This window comes from Falco punctatus (genome assembly GCF_963210335.1).
Source record: "Falco punctatus genome assembly, chromosome: 9".
Lineage (NCBI taxonomy): Eukaryota > Metazoa > Chordata > Aves > Falconiformes > Falconidae > Falco > Falco punctatus.
In genome coordinates, this window is record NC_137589.1 from 40,192,999 (window position 1) to 40,214,824 (window position 21,826).

General features: G+C 47.9%; 2 long non-coding RNA genes across 2 annotated transcripts; one reads left to right on the forward strand and one right to left on the reverse strand.

Annotated features, from left to right (window-relative positions):
- Window positions 1-301: 301 nt before the first annotated feature.
- LOC308069084 lies at window positions 302-8,547 on the forward strand. The gene is made up of 2 exons (XR_013930280.1): window positions 302-438; window positions 1,772-8,547. It is a non-coding gene; the product is annotated as an uncharacterized lncRNA (long non-coding RNA).
- Window positions 8,160-11,628, reverse strand: LOC308069080. The gene is made up of 2 exons (XR_013930276.1): window positions 10,553-11,628; window positions 8,160-9,450 (listed from the first exon to the last, which is right to left on the reverse strand). It is a non-coding gene; the product is annotated as an uncharacterized lncRNA (long non-coding RNA).
- Window positions 11,629-21,826: the final 10,198 nt, after the last annotated feature.

Consider the following 21,826-nt stretch of genomic DNA (forward strand, 5'->3'; position numbering starts at 1 on the left):
TTAATGAAGGAGGTAGAAGACCTGAAAGAGGAGCTGTACGAACAAAGGTAAGTCCATCTGCTGCTTGTTACTGCAGAGTAACACTGCTCTTCCCGGTAGAGCCACAACACATCACAAGGGGCATGCACCACAGGTGGTGACTTGGGAGGTTGGATATTCAGCTTAAAAAACGTGACTGGATGTGATGTTTCTGTGATTCTAAGTGTTAAGACTAGCTGGATTGTAAATTTATGACATGTACTTGCCCGGACCCATAGTACATACAGTGATGCTGCTTTAATTTTGGTTTGTTTCAGCAAAAGTAGTGAGGAAGTGAAGCAGGAGAATTTAGAGCTGTCAGAAGAGATTGACTTCCTGTCTTCCAAGATCTCAGCTAAGGATTTGTGTATGGACGATTTGCATCAGAAACTGGAAATGGCTGAACGGAGGATCCAACAGGTGCCCATACTGCTTCCAGGCTGTGAGGGTAGATCACACTGACCGTTGTAAGACTGTGCTTCTGAGAGTGGGGGCAAGGCTTAACTCTTGTTCTGAAAGGAAGGCACAAAACCCCATCAAGGCATCCTCTTGGTCAAAGGCCTTCAGCGAGGCCTCTGAGGAACAGAAGGTCTGTTTGAAGGAGCTGGAGCAGGAGGCTGAAAGCTGTTGTGACGCTGGTCTGCAAAAAGAATGTTCTGCAATATGAGAGGGTGACTGAACATACAGCGCGTGACAATACGAAGACTTTTCCTGCTTTGTATCTGTTTGGCATTTTGGTTACGCAGCTGTCTCGTGGTCTCACTGAGAAGCCAGTTGAATAGGGGTGGTGTTTGTACCCACCCTTGCAGAAGGTGAATTGGACAATGGTAACTTGAAGGTCAGCTGGGGAAAGTTAAGAGAAGCAGCCAGTTAGGAAGGGACTTCAGGAAGCCAGCTGTTAGCAGTTCAGAGAGCAAGCCGGTGTGAACCTGAGCCTGTGAGGGAAGAAACTGCTCTTTTGTTTGTTTTTGGGTCTGGTTTTTTTTTCCTCCCCAGTCAGTGGCTTAAGTTACCCTTGAAATAAAGGCAGCTGCTCCTCTTCTGGGAAAAGTACTGTGTGCCAGCTGACATGCTCCAGACATTGGCTTTAAATTCCTGATGTGTTTGACAACTTTTAAAATCACAGGTTTTTATACCATCTGATCTGGCTGTGTAATACAGACTCTGGAAATGCACAGAGTTTCTGAGCCAGATTTTTAGATTAAGAAAATAGGTTTTAATCAAACAAATAGTAAATATATAATTGGTAGGGAGGAGCTGTCTAGCTCAGCCTGTTTTACAGGGCTAAAATCTAAGCTTTTTGATTTTAATCTCCTTCCCCCCTCCTCTTTTTTTTTTTTTTTTTTTTTTTTTAATTGAACATCACCGTGAGTTGGAGCACTTTAAGGTTGCAACATGGATCATGTGGCAGGTTGCTATCAGGGGAAAGGCTATGCAGAAGTGGCGTGTTAACATTTTGCCGTGACTTTTTGATTTTTCTTGGCAGTTGTCAAATCAGGCAGGGAGTCTGGATGCAAAGCAGCAGTTGCAGGTGGCACTGGAGGAGAAGGGCAGGCCTGGAAACCCGGGTTGCTCAGGACTTGTACGAAATGACATCCAGATCTTCATGTCTGTAAAGAAACTTGTGTGGCAGAAGAATGCAGCCTGAGCTTTGCGTTAACACTGGTTTCTTCAGGCTTTATCCCTGAAGCAGTCACTGCCAAATGTATTTAGCCAATATGATTTTCTTTGTGTTTTGTTTTGTTTTGAACAGCTCTCAGGGTCAGTTCCCCGGCTCCAGGCAGAAAGACATCAGTATGCAGAGAAACGGAAGGAGGTGCGGAGAATGTGGCAGCAGTAGGTGCAGCAGTTCTCTGAGCAGGTAACACCAGGGGCAGCGTCACAGCTGCTCTAGACAAACACAGGCAGGAGTGAATGCACCATGAACGTTGTTTTAACTTTTATGGTGTGGCCTTGCAGGTCCATGCAATGGCAGACGAGGAGGAGGAGCACATTGCCTGAGGAGACGATGACGTGGACTCCCGAGTTCAACCAGAAGACCTTTTATTAGTCCAGAACCCACGCTTATAATATCCTCGTTTGCTGTTCACGCGCCCCATACTAAATTATCATTGGTTAATCAATACTGTTCACACACGTCTTGGCTACATATAATTGGTTAATTACTAAGCTGCAAATGCACTGAACTTCTTGCCTTTTTTTCTCTCTTCTTTCTTATCTCTGTGGGTTTCATGTTCTCAGCCAGCCGCCGAGATGTGGCATCGCGCATCCGCCCTGGCCTTGCTTCATATCCCGTCTTCCTTCCGGGCGTTCAGCCAACCTTATCGTACTTTCTCTCTTCTTTAGCCTTCAAGGCCCTTCACAGGCATCGTGGCCTCCAGCACTGGCCATAAAGCTCTCTACACTTCCCCCGTCTTTATTTTGAGCAGAAACAACATTAGAGGTTAAACTACTTTTGAATCATGGGTCTTGTACAGTTCAGCATACAGGGAATAATGGTCAGTATAACTACAATTAGCAATAACAATATTCCTCCGCGTGTTGTAAACTCCTGCAACCGTCTGGTGGTTCCCCGAGACTTGAAAAGATTCCGCAACCCATCTCCCAAAAGTTCATGCCGTAAGCCCTGTGACATGTCCTTCAATTTTTGTAACTGACTGTGAATCGACGCGGAACGGCCCGGAAGGTTCATACAACACATTCCTTAGCGCTGTGCACTATAGGCTACTGCAGAGGAACGAAGCTGGGTTAATGAGCATTGATAACAGACAGCTGTGGGCTGGCTTCAGGGGCGGTGGGTTGGCTGGTGTAGACAAGGTGCAGCTGTGGCTGGTTCTGTGAAGCAGTTGGGCAGCCGAGGAAGAAGCAGAGAGGGTGAGCGTGCCCTGGATGAGGCGAGACTAGAAGGCAGCAGAGGGACTGCCCTGGAGAGTGTGATGGTAAAAGACCTGGTTGCAGCTGGCTCCTTTGGAGAGTGCTGCGACAGGCTACTCTCTGCTGGTCACTTGCCTTCCACAGGTGAGATCACATCCCTCCTTTCTTTGTGTCTCATGCTGGTTTCTTCTCGTGCTCCCTCAAAGTTATTTGACTCTTTGCTGCAGGTTCTCAGCTGCACATTACCAATGTCAAAACAACCCACTGTCTCTGTTCTCTACAATTCACCCCTGTTTGTGGTTTTTGGTTTTGTTTCTTTGTTGGTTTTTATTTTGTAAAAGGTTGCTTTACCATGTTATGGAGTTGTCTGCGGCGAATGAAGAGACGGGACGCAGCTTGATGCAAGCAAGTTGTCCATTTATTAGTGATTTTCTTACAATTATATACGTTTCTACCTTCTACATATTACACACTGATTGGTTAAATCTTAAGCGTAAAAAACACTGATTGGTTGGTATTTAAGGCACACCGTTAGAACAATAGGAACTTATTAGTTTACCTTGCCATAGCAACAGTTTCTATTCCAAAGTTAGGGAGTTTCTTTCTACGCAGCTTTCTTGATTAACAACGTTACATATCGGCGCTATCCGTTCCCTTATCTGGCTACTTGTTTCTCTGTCGGTCTGGTTGCCTCCTCAACTGTAACGGCTCAGGGGTCCGCAGTTACCTTGTTCCTTTGTTCCCAGGGCTTGTGCCCTACAAGTTCTAACAAGTCTCTATTCATCAGGCTATCAGTACTTGGACTCTTGTCCTTGAGGCCTTGTCCTACAGTTGTCATCCCTTTTACTTTTGTTTTCTTTCTCACTACTTAATTACCAATTTTGGCCTTATTTTATGTGTACGTTTGTACATTTCAGTCGGGTTCACAAAATGTTAAACTTGTTATCGGTGCATTTCATGCAGAGGTCAACATACAGGTTTATGATTATTTATAAGAACGTGCAATAAGCTATGGAAGTTTTATGAAAATATTTTTCAGGAACTTCTAATCAAATAAGTGAGCATGAGAAATTGTGTTTAACTTGTAAATTCTATATATAAGCTGTTAAGGAACATTTTCTATGCTAACGTGAAAAGATAAAACCTGCTTAAAAGCTCTTGAAATCTTGCCCTTGGGCGAGTGTTCCGCTGTGCCTCCATTCTAAGGCATGGAAGTGGAAATTGTGTAGAGCAAAGTTTTACTTTAAATAACCGCTCAACTGTTACTGCTGCTTTTCAAAGAACCTGAAAGCATAGAGTGAAGACTTGGAACTAAACAAACAGCTGAATGGACACCTCTAGATTGTTACTGGAATTAAATGCAGAAGTTAACTATAAAAGTTTCTCAAAATGTTCTGGTTGCTTTGTGTTGGTTGTTTACATAGAGATAGATAGATAAAACTATACACAAACAGGGAAATAAAAAAATGCTTGCAAAAATAGGGAAAGATAGTAGTATACGGTATTTATAGCTTAGGCACCTTTTTAAAAAAAAAAAAAAATGTAGATAAACTATTACCTGAACATGCAGTACATCCACAACTCTGAATTCATACCGGTTTTGTAGTGTGATATAGTCCTGTATGAACCATAAATCAACTACATGTTAAATCACTCTTCTCCATCGCTGTTGTCACGATCTTTGAGCTTCGTAGCAATGCCTAGGTCACAATCCTTTAGCTTAGGGAACTTCACCAGGTGAAAATGCAAGCATCTATTTCTAACACAAATTTGCAGAATGCAGTTTAGCCACAAGAGACTTGAGGGAGAGATATTGTGTTGTATGGTGTATAACCTATGAGAAGTGAGAAAATGGTGTTCCTGAAAGAAAACACTTCACTAGATCGTTACTTTGGAAGGGGTTTTGCACCTGCTATACTGCAAGAATACCCTAAGCAGTGATGTATCTTTGTGGACTTTGAGATATCTGTGTGATTAGGTTTAAACTTAACACGCAAACTGATTTCAAGTATCACTCTAGGCACAAGTGTGGGAAAGAGCATGCTGTCAGGACACAATCTTTCTCGCTTACAAGGTATCAAATGGTATGTTACTCAAGTTAAAGTCTAACTTGTACGACAACTTCATTTTCACCAAAGGGGTTGCAGTTAAGTACGCAAACTACTGCAGCTCAACTGAAGCTTCACCGCTGCAACGGAGTACAGAATGCTTTTCCCACCGACCTTAAAGGTTGTGGTGGTGGGGATGAAGGTGTGACGGATACTTGACTTCTAACCCAAAACAAATTGTCAGCTGTGTTAAATTCACCTGTACACAAAGAACACGTTATTCCTTCTGAGGCAACAGCTGAGGATTTGAACAGTCTCTTTTCACCTTGAGCTGTTCCCAGTTTAGAGGTTATGAAAAAAAAGAAATAAAAGGTATTCTGTCAATATGCTGATGCAGTTGCATGCTAAATTCTGGTCACACTGAAACAGAGTTATGTTCTAGCATTCATATATAGGTAGCACTCCATTACAACTTATGAACAAAATTCAGAAGTTCATCTTATCTCACCTTTCTTGGAATTCGATTAGGTTGCAGTCTTATTAAAGTCACCTTTTTTTTTTTTTTTTTTTTTTTTTTTTTTTTTTTTTAATGCAACCAGAGACACTTGACCGTAACAGAGAAGCCCGTATCGACATCTCTGAGCCCGGACACAAACCGCAGCTGCACGTACCACCAGGCTCAGGGCAGAGCTCATTCACGCAGTTACATAGCTATGTACCGCTACACGCGTGCAGACACCTATTTGTCACTAGATAACCGTGTTCGTCTTTCCTCCTCTCTTTCACAATACCTAGCTGTTCTCTCATCTCTTGTTAGGTCAGCCATTCCCCATTTTCCTCTCCTGTATATCTCTTCAGACATTCTCTATCCTCCTCTTTTTTGCTTGTGAATTGCGACAAGGCAAAGGTTGTGTGTAGCTGGGTGCCCGTGACCTGATTTATGTCACAATCAGCTAAACGCTGAATACAGGACAAAAAGGCGTGGGAGACAGAAGGCAAACATCAATACGGGGGTTAAGGCGATTATAATAAATCCTGGACTACTTTTGATCCACGGCCCAAAGTTTCCCAGCCGTGAGAAGAGACCAAAGGCCTCCCACCCCTGGCTCTGCTGCAGGTCTTTGGTTTAAGTTTTGTATGCTTTTGTGGATTGATTCAGAGCGGTCACTCAGACTGACGTAACACATCCTATCAAAGTCTTCACACCCTTGTCCCTGCGCTAATAATAAAGATCAATAGCAACTCGGTTCTGTAGCAACATACGACGGACAGAATCGACACCTGTTAATAATAGTAAGCCAGGGAAAAAAAAGAAAGAAATAGTATTGTAGTATTACTTTCTTTAGCAAGCTAGCAGCCTTATTTACGAAGCACGTGAAGAGCGTGCACTGTTCTTACAGAAGAGATTAGAGAAGCAAAAATGTGTTACGCTGCATTCCAGAACTCAACCTGAGAGTTACAGTCTGCTGTGAGTTCTGGGTTATAACCATTTGACACATGTTGGGGTTGCGACTGTGCAGGGGCTGCGATGCCCGTTTGCAATTCTCATTGGCATTATCACAGCTAGTTGTTTTAAAAGCAACCCTTGAGCTTCCTCCTGCTCGACTTGTTGTTGCAAAATATTCTGAAGCCGATCAATAAAGTTAGTCTATGACTCTCTAGGAGCCTGCAAGACTGTGGCGAAGGACGCACTAGAGGCTCGCCCAGACTCCCGTATCCCCCTGCCCGGACTGCCTTCATAGCCATCTCCTCCATCTGCAAATAGCCGTCCCTGGGATACCTTGCCTGAGTCACAGGATCGGACGGCACAATTATTTTCTCCAGCCAGCGGCTCACAGTTCACAGCAATTCCCCGATTAAGCTTTTCAATCGAGGCCACTACACATAGCTCGCAAAAATCAGATAACCACATCATGCACTGCGTCGGAGTTCGTACCACACAAAGCAATGACTTCCAATAATCACGTGGTGTGAGTGGATAAGGCTCTGCCATCACTTCAAGAAGGGACACAGCAAAAGGACTATGAATCCCCCCTTCCCGCACGGCTTTGCTTAACCCTTTAACAGCCTCGTATTGCACAGGCTGCCACTCTGCAGGTTGATTTGGCTGACAAAATACTGAACGTGCCATGGCGGCTCCCAAATGCCCTCGCTTAAGCGCTTCCCGCTTGCATTGCTGCCACCGATCCCTCAGACCCCCTTTCACCCTCCCCGAACATACAGCCAGTGCATCAGGGGGAGGAGGAAAAAGGTCTAGCTCCTCTTCCGGGTCTATAGGACCTGGGTCAAAAGGTTTATCAGTGTCAATGGAATCATTGTCCGAGTTGTCCTGTTCCCGCGCTCGGTCCTGTGCTGTGAGGGTCGCTGCAATCAGTGACAGGAGCTTTGGCGGCACAGGAGGTGTGGACGGAGTCGCCATCGCTGACGGTGTGTTGAGAAGAGCCGCGCTGTCGGCGGGATTTACAGCCTCCCCTGGTTTAGCGCCGTTAGTAGAATCAGCCCACACTTGGCGGAAGAGGAGTCAGAATTTGCCACCAAGGCACTAAACACATTCCTGCCACGGAGTCCCCCTCCACGGCAGCATCATACAATCGCCTGCCGACCGCTTGCCAGGCAGGAATTTGCAAAGTGCCATCAGGTGGAAAGTCCAGCACTTTGTCACGGATCCATTCTAGCAGAGTCACTAGCTGCGGACCCATCATCACATTCTCTAACCAAGTTTGTGTAAAAGGAGAATATAGTGCATTTCGCGTGACAGTTTTCCGTAGTTCCTTAATCATTTCCCAGTGAAATGCCTGATATTGGCCCGGGTGCCTATCTTGTAATATCACGGGAAACGCGTGCGCTCCCTCTTTCATACTTTCCAAGTGCACTCTCCTCCAGCCCTCTGTAACGCGTCTGCCGATATCATTTTCATCATCGCTGCTGCTCCCCTTATTACCGCTCTGCCGCACCACTCGCTTCTTCCTTACTTTTGACTGTTCCTTTTTTAGCCGCAAAAACAAAATGTGCCGCTCCAATTCCTCCAGGCTGTAGCCTCTGTAGCAGTAAAGGTAATTCGGCACCTACCCATTACTGGGTAGCGCTGCCACACCGTCACCATTAAGAGTCCTCAGAAAACATCTGAGTAATAGATGTTACAGTTGTCTCAGAACAGAGGTTAAGAATTTGCTCCCAGGTTCACGCACTGGTTTATAGGCTCTTAAATAAGTGGATTACTGAGAAATGTGACAGCTGCTTTATTCAGACAGGACAGTTCAATACAACTTCACATTTTGCCATTTACCACAGAAATGATACAGAACCTCTAGATACCAGAGCAGTTAAGTACAAAAATGCAGAATACCCAGACTCACCCAGAGGTGATCATAAAACAAAACCAACCCCCAAGCCACCACAAATTCAGCCTTCTTCCCTTGCTGCTTCCGAGGGTTTTTTCTTTTCTTTCAAAGCAGCTATGACATTGCACGTTTGCATGCCCTCGCTTCCTCTATTATTCAGTAACCAAACAGCCCCTGGATGCTGGAGAGAAGCAAGGTCTCCACGGGAAGAGTCTTCACATCAACCTGAATTACGGCCTTTCCAACAAACGGAAAAAAAAATAAAATACTGTCCCATCAGACAGGAGACAAAATTATCCAAAGTCCTACATCCCTTTCCCACAAGCAGGACACAGCTGACAGATTCAACAGCTTTCACGTTGTAAAGCTGCTCGGAAATAAGGCTGTTCATGCACGCGCTGTTGCAATTCCACACACACGCGTCTGAGGCCACCTTCTGTCAGTTCTGAACCAATACCACACCAAACCGTCACGGCCCAGTAAGTGTCAGCTTTGCAGGGCGGGGCAATCTTCAGGTTCAATACTGGAACCTAAGCTCCAGAACTGGAGCTAAGCTCCAGATCGGATGTATTCAGGGTAGAGCTGCTTTGTAGTAACCCCTCAGATAACAGCTGGAAAAGAAAGACCGCTATTTTCATTACAGAAGTATCAGACGAGTCAGAAAAGTTGTGTTTTCCTCCCAGTAGCCCCTAACTATCTCACAGAACCTCCCATAGCTAAGGAACCAACCTAAGGTTTTGCAGCTGTGCTCTCTGCTTGTCTCAACACTCTTTTAAAGTATATGAAGAGCAAAACTGACAAAAATTGGTAAGACTGAACAAATTTTGGCAGTACATAACACAGACTAAAACAGCAGTAAATGACAATTCTTTCGCATGTTCGGTTCTAAACACATCCTGCGAAAATAACGACAGAAGTGTTTGTGCCTGCACAAGTGGCTGGGCAATGAAAGCCCTAGAATTCAAGAATCTTTAAAACAAGCTCTGCCTTCGTGGCGTAGTACCTTCTCTCTCTCTGCCTACACGAAAACATTGACTGAGTTGTTCATCAACAGTTTTCCCCTTCCTTACCCCGTTTGCCCAGCAGCATCTGTCCAGCATCTTTAATATCATTGTACTCATGGAGCGAGCAGAGAAATGTGCTGCTCCAATTCCTCCAGGCTGTAGCCTCTGTAGCAATAAAAGCAGAAAAGGTCAAAAATGCCGCGCAGCGAGTGTTGCCCCTACTGACCCAGCACAGCAAGGAGATTTGAGACGCTCAAGCCTGGCACTATCTAAAGCAGAATCCGAAGGCAGCAAGTACAGTTGCTGCAAGTCATAAACACGAAAGCTACAAATGAGTAGACCCTCATTTTGAGTGGGGTTTTTTTTTGCCACATCGACTTACAAAAAAACCCCAACCCACCTGAATTCTCAGAATCAAGTAGAAACAGGAATAGGCTGTGGTGAATTCACTTTGTATCTGTATCTCTAATCTGTAGCTAGTGAAAAAAAAAATGCGTGGTGGTAAAGCAAAAAAGCTTTGGGAACAGCCTTTGTTGCTCTGCCGTTTCCATTCTCTGTACTACACGTGACCTTAGAAAATAACACTCCTTTGCAACAAATAACCCACAGAGATACCCTCTCTTTAAAAACCAAGCAGCAACTTTACCTCAAAAGAGCTGCTAATAAGCAGCTGCCACAGTAGGTCATAAGAAACCACAGTTAAAGCAGTTGCGCTACCTTGTAAGCGGCACCCGTCTCTTTCCAGGCCCTTCGCTTGCCTGGGAAACACCTCTGCTTCTTGAACACAAACGTTTAACCCACTTGCTTCAGACAGGAAATAAATAAACCCTTGATCAGGATGGAAGAAACAAGGAAACCGTTTCATCCGGGGCTAAACCGGGCAGGTCATACAAGCCACAATCTCCATTTTAATTCTCACATGAGCAAGGCCTTCTGGTAGCATGATGTGTCATAGCATCACGACGGTTAAAACCGTTCATTCCCAGTTTACAGGTAATTGCCTCAGCAACACCTGGGGTAAAGTTAAAATCCTCCTATCCGAGCTCCTAGTAAAACCTGGGTTTGCTTTACCAAATAAAGTGGAAAGAGTTCTCTCTTAACGGGTCCCATAAATCAAGACAACGCTGTAATCAACGTTGCACAGCGCCACGATAAAAACGGTGGCGTAAGAGGACGGCTTTTAGCTCTAAGCCCTAGACCACTGGGGTTTTTTGAAACAAAAATAATTGAGGCATCACAGCGGCCACTGAGCTCGCCAAGGGCGTACTCGGACAATAATTGTGCAGTTTCCTGGTCTAGAGCAAGGTCTTTCTGTTTCAGCTCTTCGATTTCATACTGCAGGGCTTCTTGGCTCGTTCCGTTAGGCTGGCAGGACGCGGGACGGGGCATCTGTAGAGCACAGGAGACATTTCACGCTACCTCAGCCCAGGGGAAGATGCTGCGGTGCTGGGGGGCGCTAATCAGAAATGGAGAAAAGAGGAGGAAAAAAGGAAAGGAAAAAACACCGTGTCTCCTGGGCAGGGAGGGGGGAAGCTCAGGTAAAAGACTGATGGGTTTCTGTAACGTTGCCCCGCCCCCCATCATATTCTACGGCGTTTTGTAGATTTACAGCGTCAGGTGACAATAAGACCGTAACCCCCACAATTTCGGTGTTCAGAGGCGCTGCCAGGACGAGGCAGCGCCGGGGGGCGAGGCCGGCAGCTCCCCCCCAAGAAAACACACCCCGGCCCGTGCCGTGCCGTGCCGGGCCGTGCCGTGCCGTGCCGGGCCCTGCCGTGCCGGGCCATAGACGGCGGCCGGGGCAGCCCTGGAGCAGGGCCCGCTCCCCCCAGCCCGCGCAGGGCCTCACCGCGGACCTGCAGCCGGCCGCGCCGCTCCGCCGGCCGCCACCGGAGGCCCTGGCAGAGCAGGGGGGCGCCGCGTCAGGGGCCGGGCCGCGCCGCCTCAGCGCAGGCACGGCCCGCGGCGGGGGCGGGGCAGCGGGGGGTACCGAAATCTCGGAATGAAAAACTTCCCGACACCGATGTGAGGGAGAGAAGCAGACACTTCTTTATGGACGGCCGGGTGCGTGAGTGAGCCCTCTCCCGATCAACGCACACCGAGCTTCGACACCGTACACCTCATCCAGGACTGAGTCATGCATCTGCAGTAAGTATTCATGCATGAACATACTATTTCCCCAAAATCATTAACAGACTCTCGCTTCGTATGTTAATCAGCTTCTCAGTCCTTCGCGCCTGCGCAAATCCTTCCAAGAATTGTGGGCAGGGGTCTGCGGGACGTGGGCAGTGGTCTCTGGGAGGAAGGCCGTAGGTCTTCCTCACGGGGTACTTTTCACCTTTTGCCTGGTGTGTGATGGTCTTGCAAGTCTGCAGTGTTCTCATCGGCCCGAGCTAATGGATGTCCCTGTCGACCATCTGGTCCTTCGGCTTGTTTCTTTTACTCGCTCCCTCTAGATAACTTATAAACAGGCCCCTTGTCAGAGAAAGTTAGAGAAATGGACTCCTTCTTTCGCTAGCTCTTTCATTAATCATTTCTTTCAAACTATGGTTCCATGACCTGATTACTAGACCGACATTCTTTGCGTAAATATATTTACCCGTAACTGATTGTCCCCATTCCATACCATTTCTTTATACCGCTGTTATTAAAGTTCACGATTTCTTGGCAGGTAGCTACGAGTTGTTTCATTCGGTTGCTCTCAGTCCTTGGCCTTGGTACAGGGCTGTACGGAGGATTCCATAGCAGCTTTTGTTGTGCAACTGCTAGTTCCACTGAAATATATTTCTTATTCCTCTATAGTTCTGTGGAAATGATTTTATAAAATCAAATAAGGTTAGTTAAATCTAACCGTTAGCAAATCTGTAACGCGGGGACCCGGCTCCTACCGCCCGGGCCCGGGCCGCGGCGGGGCGGGCGCGCTGCGACCCGCGCTCGGCGGGACCCGCTCGGCCAGGGCTGCCGCCGCCCGCCGGGCCGGCCGGGTGCGCGCGGGGCCGGCCGGGAGCGGCAGGCGCGGGCGCGCCGCGGGGCACGCTGGGAAGTGGAGTTTCCCAGCGACAGGGCCCACTGTGCCGTCAGCGCTGGGGAACAAACTGTCTCCTGTGAAGCTGCAGGTGAGGTTTGGGTGGGGCACGACGGGCCAGTCAGGTGTCACCCGAGCAGCGGGCAGTGCCGGCTGTCACCCGAGCAGCGGGCGGTGCGGGCTCTCAACACGGGGAGCAGGCACTGCAAGGTGGCACCGGCTCCTCCAGTCCCTGCAGTAAAAGCAGAGCTACCGGGCCCGGCAACCTCGAGGCGATGGAGCCCGGCCGCGAGCCCGAGGCGGTGGAGCCCGGCCACGAGCCGCAGCCCGGCGCCGTGCCGGAGCCGGTGGAGCCCGGCCATGAGGCGGGGCCCGGCGATGGGCCGGGCACGTCGCGGCACGGCGATGGGCCGGGCCTCCAGGACGGCAGCGCAGGCTGGGCGGGCCCTGGCTGCTGCCGCCGGTGGTGGGCGAAGCCAAGGCGGCGCAGGCGCGGGGCGGCCGTGGCGGACGGCAGCAGGCGGAGCGGGCTGGCGGCGGGCAAGGAGAAGGTGAGGGGCGGCGGGGGCCGGGGCGGGCCGGGCCGGCGGTGCCGTGGGTCCGCCGGGTTCGGTTTGGCGGTTTTCCCTCCCCCTGGCCTCCCCCACACCCTTTTTTGGGGGTTTTTGGTCTCATGTTACTTATTTCCCCGGCCGCGGCGTCGGCGGCGTATGTGAAAGTCCTGGGGAGGGGAAAGTGTCCTGGAGCGGTTCGGGCTTCCATTTTGGAATTCTGCCAATAACGGGTCCTTCTTTCCCCACCTGGAGGCCGAGGCGCGGCGCGGCCCGGCGCGGCCCGGCCCGGCGGGGGGCCGGAGGGCGGGCTGCGGGCTGGGGAAGCGGGCGGTTGACCGAACTGCCTGGGGCTCGCTTGCCTGGGGGCTTCACCCTGCTGGAGCACAAACGATTCGGCTCGGAAGACCTCGCCGAATTCAAGCGAACGGCTTATCCGACTAGCTTTTCCGGGGTGAAGTGGGTGTGATTGAAAAATGAGTTGTAGGTTGCTTCTCCCCTTAGTTCACAGTGACTACGCTGCTTGTATTAACATGGCATTTGTCTGTAAGGACTGCAATTTTCCTTCTCAAAGTCTTTCACGGAGTGGGAGATCTTACTGTCAGGTGCTGATGTTTCACTTAACATTCAGATTTCATTGCCCTTTACTCGTTTTTCCTCAATGCTCTTAGTTAGAACCCTAAAAAAACCCCACCCCAAGATACTTCTTTTCATCTCCTTTTAGTTGCAGGATGGAGTGTCAAGTCGTTTCCCAGCAACTCTTAGCTGTGTACAAAAGTTGAACGTTTGCAGCTCTGAGCCTCTTGTCGTAAACGCATCACATTAGATCTTACTTTAGCCTTTTTTTTGGACGTGTTTTGATTTTTATTTTTCTTGCCCCCCGGGCGACAAACTCATTGAAGAGCGTTTCTCTTGTCCTTACACTTGGTCTTTTTACCCAGTGGAGCTGGGGCTGGGGGGTTGACATCATTCTCACAGAAGGCATGTTCTGTTTGGATTTCAGATTATTATTATTTTTCACAGCTGAAGGAGTATCAGCAGAAGAAGAGCCCTGGAGCAGCTGCAGCAAGTAAGGAAAACCGCAAAACTAATGGAGACGGTCGACCTGAGACTCCCCCGGGCGATGACCAGCAGCCTCCAGAGAACGTGAGTGCCTCGGTCTTTGTCCCAGCTCACTTGCTACCTCCTTGTTCTTTGGTTTTCTGAACAACGTGACTAGAGCCGGGAAATGGTTATGCGGGTGTAATAGATGACTGGCGCAGCTGCCTGTATCGCCAGCACGCGAAGCGTGCCACAATAGTTAGCAGCTACCGCTGCTGGAAGGTGCACACTAGAGCTCAGGGTACGTGCCAAAGCCGCGTCTGATCGTGCGGTGCTGTCACGCAGCCCTGGGTGTGCCCAGAGCTGCTGCTTTGAGCTGCGTGCTCCTGGCCAGCCGGAGGATGCCGGTTTCTTTGGCTACCTTCGATTGACACTTTCTCTCTGTCCTTTTCTGAGCCGTTTCCCCTTTTCTTTCACCTCCTTCAGATTCTGAACATTCTGAAGGTGCCGGTGTCAGACCTGAAGCGCTCCAATGGGGTAGCCATACCCTCATTGGACAGGAGGAAGGGGAGGCAGTGCTCGTGTCCCTCGCAGTGACTCGCTCTCCCTACTGCATGCTTCAGGTTCTGTTTACGCTGGCCTCGATTTCTTGGGTGGAGCCTTGTCCTGACATAGCCCCTCTCAGTTGCTTGAGTTTTGTTGCTGTTTTTATTATCATGGAGCTAGTTGATACCATGCGTTGCCATTGCTCGTAAAGTGCTTGCGCCCTTCTGGTTTGTGTCAAACTGAACGTGTGAAAAAGTGAACCTTGCCAAAACCTCTTCCGCGAGACAGCTGAGCTTTGAGGAAAGGAGGAGTGTGGGGCGAGGCGATAAACTAACTGAACTGCTGAGGGCAAGCGCAGTAGGGAGAGGTAGTGTTTTCTTGGTCTGTATTTCTCCCGCTGTGCGTGTCGTTGCTGTAGTCCCTAGGGCCTTGTTTCTGAAGGGCATGACTCTGCTGATCTGCAGGCAAGCAGCTGCCCTGAGGAAGCTGTCTAGTTATTCCTGCCAACCCATTTTACAACAGGCGATGAAACTTGCGCCGGGGATGTACAGTCTGGCAAGTTCCAGTACTGGGTTTAAATAGGTTTAGGCAGGAAGTCGGATCCTTTGAGTCAAGCGTTTACAGGCTTTAGCGTCTTCACGTTGCCAGGCTTCTGAAGAGGAAAGGGCAGGAACTATGCCGATAAGCAATAGAAACGTGTTCAGGCACAAACATAAAACCCCAGCCTTTTTAAAACAATTCTTTTCAGGCAGTTTATTTAAATGGAAGGCTTGCTCAAATTGTGATAGAAGCTCAGGGAAGTCAAATTTGGTAGCCCAGAATTGTCTTCCGCTGTTGCTGTGGCAAAGCTCTGATTTTCGTTTCACTTGCATCATTTTGGTAGCTTATTTTCCTACCATTGTTTCAGTTCAGTTGTCATAAAGTAACTCCTGTTTCCTACATATCCGTGCGTCTCTTATCAATAAGCGTAACTATAGTAATCACCAGGGGTACCGGATAGATGCAGTGAAACCTGCAAGACGGAATGGAGTTCACTCTGATTTCCCTTTGTATTCCTTTTGTCCTATTAATTCTCTTGATATTTGATGTGGAGCTTTAAGCAGTCAGCTCAAGAAAACACTCTTGGATCCCAGCGGTGTCTGCAGTCATCCTACTGAACAATACGATATTTAAGCACTGAGAAGCAAAAAATCCTGGTTTAGAACGTAAACTTTCAGCAGTGGGAAGAAAAGCTGAGTGGGATGAACGGACAGCATGTATTCGTGGAAAGATGTATTCTTGATTTAGTGGAAAAGAATGGGAAATCAACCTGCATCATTGACATTAGCTTGTCGCAGAGGGAGTCTGCATCTATCCTTACCCAGAAAAGGATGTTTTCTCTGTGTGGTACTTTGGAGTGAAAGGTGCTATAAGGAGTATTATTGTGATAGTCAGTTCTTACTTAGTAGTGACTTGTTGCCGTGGGGAATAAAACTGGCTGACTTGACTGCTTTGCTTGTAGTCTACATCATATGTGAATGGAGAAAGTGCTGTTTCTTCCGCAAATATTAAGGAAATGGAAGGAGGTTGTTCTCAGTGTCCCTGTCCCCCCGCCCCCTTTCTTATTTGCTACTGTTGATAACTTACTGGGACTCTGCTTTCGGCAGTGTTAGCGAGACCTAATTGAATGCACAGTTCTCGTTCATTGCTGTCTAGTGTTGTCTTGTGCTATCATCGGGTAGTTGTGATCAACACTGGGAGGCAGGTATCGGAGGTGTTTCCAGTTTGGGGACTGGGGATAAGCTGGCTTCCGTGCAGCTGCCGTTCTTATTTCTGAGTCACTGTTAGGTCAAAATGAAGCCTTGGCAGAATGGATAAAATGTGTTGATGTCTCAGCTGCTTTTGTGGAAACGGCAGATTTTTGTTTTGTTTGGAGAATCTGGTTATCACAGTTTGATAGGATTTATTTTGCTGTCCTTTTTAATTACTGCTTTTTTCCTCCCCTCCTCCTCTTCTGCTCCTTCCTTTTTCTCCTGTCTGCATGTGCCCATCAGACACGTTACCGGGAGCTGGCAGTAGCCCTGGATTCCAGCAATCTTAACGAACAAGCAGTTCGTTACACAGATAGAGGAGTTGGTAAGAAACAATCCAACCAACCAGTCTGACATGGTCCTCGCTGCTCCTCCAAGCTCTTTGGGTGTCTGCAAAGTTATGGGTTCTCTCCTAGTGCCACAAGGAAGGCTGCTTACACAGCACTCTGTAGGGAAGAAAATGAGCTGCACGGGAAACCTGTTCAGCGGCCTTAGACGTTGAGCCCCTTGTGAATGTATTGGCTCAACTGAGGAACAAGAAACGGAGTTTTGTTGTTTCCATTTAAGTGTGCTCTGCTGATCTCATCAGGCTTTCCCTGGATGATAAGCATCCTGATAAAACAGCTATTTCTGCGCCTGGTCCGAATCCTTGAAACACACAATTCTGGTGCTGGCAGCAGTGTGAAAAGCTGTTTCTGCAGGTGGTGCTGCTGGTCTAACGATATCGGCAGAGTGGGAGCAGTAGGCCTGAGAGGGTCTGGGGCTGGTTTCTGATCATATCCTCAGCTTCTCTTGGCACGCTGAGTGAACTGCTTTGTCCTGTGGCCTGCATGGATTCCCGCTGCAGCTTTTCAGCCTTCAGCTTTAACACTGCAAGAAATGCAGCCAAGTGGACTTGTTTCAGTCTGAAAAGAGCCTTTCTTGTGTGAAATGCTTTTCCCCATTTTGTTCCTCTGTAAAAGTACACTTTTTGCAGCAAAGTTCAGCATTTCCCGGTGTACGCCGTGACCCCCCCTTGTTGTTTTCCTTTGGGCTTTGGGTTATTTTTGTTCCATTCTGTTTCTTTTTGTGTTTTAGCTGGGCTGCAGAGGAACTTGGCATAGTGCATTGCCCACCCAAGATTCTCCTTGTTTGCCTGCTTTTACGCCGGCCTGCAGCTGTGTAGGGCCTTTGCTGCATTGGTGGTCTTGCCTTTGCTTTTGCTGGTTATGTTGTGCATGGGCATTGCTAGAATCAAAACCTGTCACTCATCGCTCTTCCGTCTGTAGTCATCTTTCAAAATGCATTGAAGTAGTAGCAGTAGTAGTAAAGAAAGAGCTTGGACAATGCTCGTTCTTTGGGAAGGCAAAAAAGTCCTGCGTATGTAGTTAGTTGCGAGGCATCTGTGAAGAAGCTGTCAGGGAGACAACAAGCAAATAGCAAACGCAGCAGCACAGTTGTGTGGCGGCCTGGGTAGGCAGCTGCCACCTTTGTCTCCTTCACCTCATATCTAAAGGTGCATTACCTACGGACAACAGATCTCCAAATACTTCACCGCTAAGATGGAAATGGGCTAGGACAGAATTACCCCTTCTCTTTGTGTCTGGCTTCAGCCCTCCCATACCACCTCCTGCAGAAGTCTGCCAACACCAGTGCGGCTCTGCGTGACTTAAGGCCAGCTCTTCAGTGGAATAAAGGTCTGAGGTCTCAGTTAAAGGAAAAGACTACGTTTTTGTTTGGGGTTATTGGTTGGTTGGTTTTTTTATTTATTTATTGGTGGTGTTTTTAAAAAAACCCCAGCATTTCTGGAGATCATCCCAATACACCAGGATTACTGCCGTCAGTTGCACAGATGTGGGGATGCGAGTTTAACTGAAGTTGGTAGATGCTCAGATGTAGACATGGAGGGGTTTCAGCAGCGGTGTCGGAGAACAACTGTGGCAATCTACTGAGCGATGAAAAAGATGCCTGGCATATGAAGTACATTAGTGAAGGCAGCTCCAGATCTCGTATTTTTAATAGCTAAGATGAACTTCCTAGTCCTCTACAGAAAGGACAGTGGAAATTCTGTTTGCGTGAATTGGGCATGTATCCTACTTTGTTGAAGTGAAAATGTGTTTCAGATGTGTGAGAGTATTTTCTCTTGACACTGGTGCATCACTTTTCTTCCACAGAAAGAGCAGAGCCAGGAGGCAGTGGATCAGCTGGAGAAGGTAAAGTGTGTCCTGGTTTTGGATAGGCAGAAAAATAGTATCTCTTCCTTGGCGGCGTAGAGAGTATTGTGGGCTGTGGCCCAGGCACGTGTGGTCTTGTCTTATGTTAGATTCAGTTTCATTTGTCGCGTAGGGTTGAATAACTTGACTTGATGAGTTAGGCCTGCCTGGCAGGTAGCGTTCTTATTTTGACACAAGCGAACGTTTAAATACTCAGGTATTAGAGGAGTGTGGTGGAGGCAGGAGAATACAAGTCCTTGCCAGTAGCTTGCTTCCAAGCACTACTGTTTTTATGCTAGCAGCGATGGTGCTGTGCTGTTACTGCCAATCTAGGATGGATAAATAGTGAAGGCGTTCAAATAACGCAAGGCTGAAGTATGTCTTTAAAAAGACTGCTGTCGTTTCGATGCTGCAAGTACTACCAATGTATCACTGCTTTTTTAGTTTGACACAAAACAAGGGTTACCCATCTACTTTTTTGTGCTAAGTAGGCATCATTTCTTTATACAGGAAAAGAAGGAGTTGGAAAAGAAATTTTCTGAAGAGCAAGCCGCGCTGAGGAAACAGCTACGGGTAAGGCAGAGCCTCCATTACAGTAACACTACCTGCCTTCTGCTGTTCTCTGGATTACTGACCATTCGTAGTCTTTACTCGGGAAGCCACGAGCGCGTTCCTTCAGGAAAACTGGCAGTCAGCCCGACTGTGCTTAACTGCACGAGCTCTTTACCTTTACTGAGTTAGCCTTTTGTGGCAACAGTGATGTTGCAGTTACAAGCAAAGAAGTTTTGTGCTGAGCCGATTTTCCTTTCCCAAAGGTTCGTATCCAGACTACTGGAATTGTAGCTTCTGAGAAGTCTAAGTTGCAGGCGGCACTTGCACGTACTCAGCAAGCTGCAGGGAAGAAATCAGGTAATTGACTGTGGGCACTCCAGCTCAAGCTGTTGGTCAAAGTGTGAATTTCAAGCCAGAGGCATGACAGTTGCTGGCAGCCAGGTCACAGCAGTGGCCGACTCCTCGGTGGGCAATAGTGGGCACCATCGCTGCCTCTGTCCCCCGAGCTGCCCCCAAGTGGGAGCATGTTGATCCCATGGCAGTTGAGGTTCTTTTGTGCATCGCTAGAGCCTTGTCAGCCCTGTTCAGCCCCGGTGACTACCCCAGGCTGCTCCTTTCTGACTTTCTTCTGATCCTTTTAAAACTTAGTTCCCTTTTTGCCACCCTCACTCCCACACAGCTATCGCGTAAAGGTAGGTTTTACCCGAGCCCTTCATTCTGAACCAAGTTTGAGCAACAACTTCTATTAGAAAGAAAGATCCCAACCAACATATTGCCTATTCTGCAGAGGAAGTTTCATCATCTCCCTCAAAGTGAGGATGGTAGTTACCGAGAGCTTTACTGCCCAGAGCTGCTAGTGAGCCACCTGTAGAGCCAGGGGCGGAACCAGGTCTGCTGACTTGCAAAGCTCTGTGCTGCCTTAAGAGCTTGTTGACAAAGTAGAAAGTGCTGTTTAGCAGTTCCAAAAAGCCCTTTGTGATCCAGCCTCAACTCACTCTGTTCTGACTTGTTCAGGAGAAGCCGAGAGCCTTGCTGATCGTTTACGTTCATCCCGCCAGAGGGTAGTGGAGCTGGAACGTACTTTGGTCTCCGTCTCCCTGCAGCAGAAACAGGCAGAGAAGGTAAGAGTCACCTCTGCTTATGCTTCACCAGCAGCTCTGCCTTTGGCTATTTGCTTGTCAGTACACTAATGCAAAGTCTGTAGTCCCTGCTCGGAGAAGAGGCAGAAATGAACATTCTGAATTGTTAATTAACCTTGTAAAGCCCTGTGTTCTCCATGGTCAAGGCAAACTTCATTCAGGTTTCTGTGACCACTAATCATATGGTCCAGTTGCTGTCTTCAGATCCGGCACCTTACTTCATTAGTCTTGCCAGCTCCACGCAACAGAAGCGCCACCGAGACCTTGTCTCAGGAGGGTCTCCATCAGGCAGACACTTCAGTATTGATATTCATCCAGAAGTCTGCAGAAAGGACCTCACGTTCAGTTAGTAGCATCGCGTTTGAAAAGGCTGAGCAGATTTATTCCTGGCAAATTCAGGAGGTTCTAAGCAACCTGTCCTGAAGGATTTTGCCAAAGTTCTGATGCTTTCCAGTTCAGCTGATGTGCTAAAGGTGAAGTATTTTGCTGAAGTCTGCAGCTGAATCATTCATTATTTTTTTCTCCAGCATAACGAACAGTTAATGAAGGAGGTAGAAGACCTGAAAGAGGAGCTGTACGAACAAAGGTAAGTCCATCTGCTGCTTGTTACTGCAGAGTAACACTGCTCTTCCCGGTAGAGCCACAACACATCACAAGGGGCATGCACCACAGGTGGTGACTTGGGAGGTTGGATATTCAGCTTAAAAAACGTGACTGGATGTGATGTTTCTGTGATTCTAAGTGTTACAACTAGCTGGATTGTAAATTTATGACATGTACTTGCCCGGACCCATAGTACATACAGTGATGCTGCTTTAATTTTGGTTTGTTTCAGCAAAAGTAATGAGGTAATTAATCAGAAGAATTTAGAGCTGTCAGAGAAGATTCACTGCCTGTCTTCCAAGATCTCAGCTAAGGATTTGCGTCTGGATGATTTGCATCAGAAACTGGAAATGGCTGAACGGAGGATCCAACAGGTGCCCATACTGCTTCCAGGCTGTGAGGGTAGATCACACTGACCGTTGTAAGACTGTGCTTCTGAGAGTGGGGGCAAGGCTTAACTCTTGTTCTGAAAGGAAGGCACAAAACCTCATCAAGGCATCCTCTTGGTCAAAGGCCTTCAGCGAGGCCTCTGAGGAACAGAAGGTCTGTTTGAAGGAGCTGGAGCAGGAGGCTGAAAGCTGTTGTGACGCTGGTCTGCGAAAAGAATGTTCTGCAATATGAGAGGGTGACTGAACATACAGCGCGTGACAATACGAAGACTTTTCCTGCTTTGTATCTGTTTGGCATTTTGGTTACACAGCTGTCTCGTGGTCTCACTGAGAAGCCAGTTGAATAGGGGTGGTGTTTGTACCCACCCTTGCAGAAGGTGAATTGGACAATGGTAACTTGAAGGTCAGCTGGGGAAAGTTAAGAGAAGCAGCCAGTTAGGAAGGGACTTCAGGAAGCCAGCTGTTAGCAGTTCAGAGAGCAAGCCGGTGTGAACCTGAGCCTGTGAGGGAAGAAACTGCTCTTTTGTTTATTTTTGGGTTTGGTTTTTTTTTTCCTCCCCAGTCAGTGGCTTAAGTTACCCTTGAAATAAAGGCAGCTGCTCCTCTTCTGGGAAAAGTACTGTGTGCCAACTGACATGCTCCAGACATTGGCTTTAAATTCCTGACGTGTTTGACAACTTTTAAAATCACAAGCTTTTATACCATCTGATCTG